Here is a 7,127-nt window from a genome sequence, read left to right as displayed (position 1 = left end):
ATTTAAACAAAAAAGCTGAAAATAAATGATACCATAACATACCCTAGAATGCCCTAAAATACCCTACCAACCACAAAGAACACTCAAAACAACTTAGAAATCACAAAGCAACACCGCTAGCATTGTGGCCAGTGTTGGGGAATGTTACTTTTAAAAGTAATGCATTACAATATTACGTTACTCCCTAAAAAATTATATAATTGTGTTACTTAGTTACTTTTTATGGAAAGTAGTGCATTACATTACATTTTCATCTGGATGCACAGATGTTATATTTATCTAAAGTCATTTTTGCTAAGTATGGTTGAACTGGATCATCAAAGGTCAGCATCAAAGACACTGGTTAATAAAGTGGGCTTAAATACTTAAAGGGTATTTGTGTTATGTAACATTTAATTATTGCAGGTTTGTGTAATATTTTTTTTGCATTCCACCTTTTATTAATTTTGAGGGATACTAAATCTGTTCTTGTGCAGTGAGATGAGTAAATGCATGTTCACATTAAGTCTAGAACTACAGTAACATCATGTTCACACAGCGCACACAACTTACTCCAGATTTCTCTCGACACGGGGACAGGACGTTTGAACATGTAACTTGGATATTTTCTTGTAAATTCAAAATAATGGTTACTTTACTAGTTACTTGGGGAAAAAATCAGATTACGTTACTCGCGTTACTTGTAATACGTTACCCCCGACACATTGTGGCAGCCACTTCTGCATGGGCAACACTGTTTTAGAAATATCTGTTTTTAATTTTATATTTTGTAATTATTATAAAGTGCACGAAGAACAAGAAATGATGGGGAGAATCTGGAAATCAAAATTGGCACAATGTTTCAGAGCACATTCTCTGAAACAAAACACATCTAAATTGCGATATGACCGGTTAAAAAAAAAAAAAACAGAAAAAAGTGGAATGAAACACTGTAGTGTATTTTTGGTTCACGCTCAGTGTAAATTCAGTGGGTTCACTTTCACTCAGTTTACTTTTGGATTAACTGAAAGAGCCTGAAAATGGTTCAGAATCACTAACACTATATTTGCGCACTAGTAGTAGTGATACTTGCCTTTGCACACACACAGGCAAAAATAGATATTCAATGGCTGTTTCCTTGATCACAGTGACAAATTGACAGCTAACAGAGATGCATAAAGATTACATAAGCTGTATCTGCTTCCAATAAAGAGGGTCGCAATCTAAAGAGCATCTCAAAGAATGAGAGAGAGACAGACAGAGAGCGAGCCAATGAAACGCTACCTTGCTGTGGGCTATTTGTGTTAGTAAGTAAGTTAAGTATAACCTCTTTAGCCTCGGCATTCCAGAAAAAAACTCATTTTTTGATGTGGCTCTTCAATGAAGAAAAACAAACATGGATGTATTACAGAGGCCAGAGCAGCGTTGATTCCAAGAGATATGTGCGTAATTAGATTCATGCCATTTTTTCAGGCCTTTTATTAAATTATAGGGAGTTTGAACAATATTTTTGTAAACTGAATTCTTCCCTCTTGGGTTTTTAAACATAAGAAATGGGAGACTGTAGACTGATGATGAATGATACGGGACGCTTTCATTTTGATAGAAAATAACTCGAGTGAGAGAAATGCCACAGTTGAAAACTTACTCAAAGAGAACAAGAGAAATGCTAGTTGAAGTGAGACAGTTAAAGGAATAGTTCACTCAAAAATGAAAATTTGCAGAAAATGTCCAAGATGTAGATGAGTTTGTTTCTTCATCAGATTTGGAGAAATGCAGCATTTCATCACTTGCTGGATGCTCTGCAGTGAATGGGTGCCGTCAGAATGAGAGTCCAAACAGCTGATAAAAACATTTTTTCACAATAATCCACAAGTAATCCACACCACTCCAGTCTATCAGTTAACATCTTGAGAAGACAAAAGAAACAAATCCATCGTTAAGATGTTTTAACTTTAAACTTCTGGACAAAATATGAGTCTGTAATCCATAATAACGCTTCCTCCAGTGAAATGGTTGAATCAGGAGAGAAATATGCACAGATCAAGCACAAGCAAAAACAGTCCAAAACAGCTCTAAATAAATATGTGGGAGAATTTTGATGTGAGAGACATCAGGAGATGGACTTTTTCACTGGAGGAAGCGTTATTATGGATTATGGACTCATATTTTAGCAGGAAGCAATGGTTTGAAGTTAAAAACTTCTTAATGATGGATTTGTTTCTTACAAACAGGCAGCTTTTGGCTTCTCAAGACATTAACTGATGGACTGGAGTGGTGTGGATTACTTGTGGATTATTGTGATGCTTTTTTATCAGCTGTTTGGGCTCTCATTCTGACGGCACCCATTCACTGCAGAGGATCTATTGCCGAGCAAGTGATTCAATGCAACATTTCTCCAAATCTGATGATGAAACAAACTCATCTACATCTTGGATGGGCTGAGGGTGAGCAAATTTTGGGTAGTAAAAATGATCTTAATGCAGCTTCACTTGGTTAGCATTTACTTTTCAGCATGCAAGCATGTGCTGTTCTGAGTTAGTAGTGCTAACTAGCAACAGCACATAATTGCATGCAAAATAGTAAATGCTCACTGAGTAAAGCAGCATTAAGATAATTTTTCACATACCCATCCTCAGCCTAAAAGCTCCAGTTTTCACCACAATGATGATGCAACATAACACAAACCATTCAAAATCCCAACATAATAGGACACTGAACTATAAAAGGACAATTTTTTCTCATCTTGCACAAAAACGCTTGAAATAGTACTTTATTTCAACATTTGCTCGCCCCATGAAGTCCCATGCAGTGCATGAACTACAAATCCCTGGCCAAGTTATGCCAACAAATTGATTCATGCCTCCAGTTTTCTAATTTAAATGGATTGCATACAATAAAAAAGTTGTGATAAAATTATCAAGAAATGTGTTGCATTAGCTAATTTTAATTAAGTAAACTGAATAAGCAGCTTGAGTTGCATCAGCAGGACTATTCCTAATCTCACATACTATTTAAAGGAGTTGCTAAAAAGAACATTATTTTGTGTAATGCAATGTGTTTATGCAGTTTAAGATAAAAAAAAAACATTATTTTCCACATACTGTACATTATTGTTGCTCCTCTATGCTCCGCCTTTCTGAAACGTGCCGATTTTTACAAAGCTTATCGTTCTGAGAAGCGAGGCGTGCTCTGATTGGCCAGCTATCCAGTGCGTTGTGATTGGCTGAATACCTCAAGTGTGTGACGAAAATGTTACGCCCCTTACCATATCGTGATGCCGTGTCCCGGCGTGACGACACAAAAACAATAAAACCCATTATAAACGAGGCATTTGTTGCATCCAGTGGGGACATAATTACTGATTATAAGGACTTGTACTGTCTTTTTACCATGTCTGCATTTGTGATCGGAGAAACGACAAACAAGAAGCACTACTCTACACTGCTCAAAACTCACGTTTGAATAGTCAGTAGCAGAATTGTACTTACAGGCTGTGAGTCAGAAGCGCCAAACTGTCCTTGCAAAGTTGGAATTGCCCCACTTTATAGAAACAGCCCTTGTGCACAGCTGGCAGGCTACTCTCCCAGGTTCAGGAAACAGTCCTCCGTAAAATGCGCTGCACACACTCTAATATTTGGGTTGAACTGTTCTGGAACAGTTTTGTAAATACACTGATTTCTAGTTGTGTCCTCTTTTGGAAGCCCAAACAAAGTATTTTCGCTTTCACAACGAAACACAGCGTCTCCAGGACATGGCGCCAATGGCAGCAACAATACTACAGCGAGAATAATAGTTCCGCCCCATTTTCTTTACATTTGGGCGGTTCTTCCCACACCGTGACATAGACATGTGGGGGCGTGTTTGAATGAGCCGTTTTAGGGGGGCGAGGCAGAGTCCTCACTTTAATAAAGAATATCTCTTTGGTTTTGAGACTTTAGTCGTTGCAACTTCAGGGATCTTATCTATGCACAAACAGCTTGTAACACTCCAAAGAGAAAATAAAACTTGAAATCGCATCATATGACCCCTTTAAGACAGATCTACATTGATGAGGCATAACCGTGTCAATGTGCATTGGTTGAGAGACTGAGTACGTGTTTTTGATGGGATAGGGGGAGGTGGAAGTGGCCTAAACCTGAATGGATGAAGATCTCTTTGGACTGGAGTCTGCCTCCCATCCACAAAATGTCTCTCCATCAACCAGCAGATAAAAAATTCTCTTTTGAACTCCAGGAGTGAGTTCCCCTCCTCCAGCAGTCTTATCTCCCATAACTTGAGAGGGAGTGCTGATCCTTCAGAAGTGTTGAGATAACAGCGTGGACCGTAAGAGCAATCAGCCTGACAAACTCATAAACCAACTCCACTAAAGGCTAATTCATCTTTCTATACATGAGCTCTGTGTGTGTGCATGTTTGTTTCATTGACTGAATTCAGTGGTGCAGGACATTTAAAAGTTAAATGCAATAATTCAACTAAAACATTCAACATTTACTTACACTTGTGTGCTTCCATACTTATATGCTGATATTATTAGTGGAAAACCGCTCTTGCCAATGTTGCCATAGAAAAACACTTCAAGGCAAGACTGTCGAGCTTCAACACGACAAAAAAGTAGTCAATACAACTTGTGTGGTGCACTTGTATAGAGTTCTGGAGTAATAACATATTTTTGTAAACCAAACCAGAAGTTTGCATCACCCTGGTTCCCTCGACAAAAACACAACAGGATTTTTCCATTTTCCATTTAAAAAGCTAAACGTAGGCTTTCAACGAACTACATCAGTCACACAACTCCATCGCCACCAATTAAGCTTCTGAAATAAGTTCTAAGAGTTTGCAAGAGCGCAATTATACACAATGAGCCTGTGAAAGTCACTAACCTGCTTAGTTTAACTTTAATGAGGTTTTTAGAAGTCCCGTTTAGCCACTTGTTAGCAACAGCCTTTTTCAAGACAAGAACAAGCTTCAGGGGGATATTAATGATGTATGTGATAGACTAAAACGTGAAAATATCTTGAGCTTGTGTTAAACACAGACCTTATTTCATGTATTTAACCAAAAACCCATTCAAAAAACCATTGACTTAAGAGCGATGGAACCGGAAGTTCAAAAAATGCAGCTTGTTTGGGTTTTGGCCTAAAATAATATGTTATCCCCACAGCACTCTATTCAAAGCTCTTAATTTGTCCATATAGTGAGCTGGCAAAAACATTTGTAGGAAACATATCGGGCCCTCGAGTACTGAGGTTCATTACCACCATTGTAGCTCAATGGGACCACACACCTACAATGAAACATTGTTGAGTCATTCATTTTCATGTCCCCAACTCACATATCTTATATTGGAGCATGACCAAACATCTCTCTATGGCCACTTTTAACTTTGATTCAGAGGATTTCATAAAGCCTTCAGATGTTTATTGTGCATTTTAAATAATATGGAAGTAGACAACAAACACAGTGAGCTTTAAAGTGCCTTTTTAAGGTTCCTAACATTGTTTTGGGAGCCTCCTACAATAGGTTTACATGCATGCAAGGTCAAAAATGCTTTAATTTTCTCAAAATATGCATTTAATATCACTTCATTTTCCAACGATTCTCAATTCGCTCAAAGCAGTTCTAAGATTCAGTCTCTCTAAACCCCTCCTTTCTGTGGGCCTACTCCTCTGCTCTGATTGGTCAGTAGTGCTGTCAAACGGTTAATCGTTACTGATCGCATCCAAAATAAACAATTTTTTTACCAATATATACAATATATACAAAGACGAGACGTCACCATTTTGGTGTCTGCATCAATTTACATTTACAAAAGTCATTAAATGCAAGTAAATTGTCAACTTTCATATTTCAAATAACTTTGTAACAATAAAATGTCAAAATATGGGGGAAATAATGTTCCAAAGTGTAAAATTGTCATTCAGCGTAATGGTCCGGACTGTGATTTTACCAATACATCCTTAAATAAACATATAAAATACCAAGTTAAAAAATATATTTGTTGTCTTGGCATTTTCAAGTAAGTATTGGCTGTGTTATATTAAAAGGACTATGTCTTATAAGTATTTAAATGGACAGGGGACTTTTGTCCCGAAAATGCAGTTTGTCTGAGATCATTCAGTGTAACAGGAATAAGAAGTTATTCTGAAATCATATAAAAACTGATAGTCATTTGCAAGTCTGTGACATCATTAAATGGCACCTGGAAGACCATGTGGTGCTGCAGAAAAGTGAGTTTATTGCTCTTAAATACTTGATCATTTCACCTTTTCATGGTGTGAAAAACACACGTCATTCGGTGAAATGCCAAAAAACAACTTTAATGTTAGAGTTTTTGAAAAAAAAGATGTTGTGAATAATTGTGATTAATTTTACTGGTCAAGTGCACTATTTGAAATAGGTGGCCATTTGATTGCCTGAAATATTAGCTAAAGTAGAAGTTTCGTCATTCAGGGTAATGCAAATTCTCTGTTACACCACAGTGTCATGCATTACACTGAATGACAGTATCACTGTATAAATAACAAGTTTAGCATATTTATATTACAGATAAATGAGAAATGTTCAGCATTGATGTGTTAAACTTAATAAATATTAATATTTGAATGCATTTTGGTATTGTTTAATTTCATTATTGATTAATTATAGACACCCATGAACTTAGGGAGTCACTAGGCGCTGTAAAAAGCCAAAACGCTAAGAAACTAAGTGTGAACCCAGTAGCTTGGGTGGCACTCTTAAAGCCCGTTCACTCCAAGAACAATAACTATAACAGTATCCATGCTAGCCTTAATCGTTAATTGTGCTGTGGAATCTGCTATTCTTTTATACAGAAGGGTTTTTCCCCCCACTTTTTTGAATTTTGAGGTTTTTTTTTTAATTATTATTATTTTTTTATCTTTATCTTTATCCTTACCGTACTTGGCCGTGCCTATAGCCAGGAAAAGAGACGGTTATTGAGGATTGTAATTGTTGGAATAACAGCTTGCCAATAATTCTGGGCAGAGAGACCCCCTCACTACAGTATGTCAGTAGTTCAAGAGAGATCATTCTCCACCCCAAATACTCATCCTGATAATGCCATTTATATTTGCAAACAGAAAGTATTAATAAATGTGGCTGCAAGCAGGACTTTTTGAGGCAGAGCA

This window comes from Barbus barbus, assembly GCF_936440315.1.
Source record: "Barbus barbus genome assembly, chromosome: 19".
NCBI classification, from domain to species: Eukaryota; Metazoa; Chordata; class Actinopteri; order Cypriniformes; family Cyprinidae; genus Barbus; species Barbus barbus.
The sequence above is the reverse complement of the archived record's forward strand: the minus strand, read 5'-3'. Positions refer to the sequence as shown.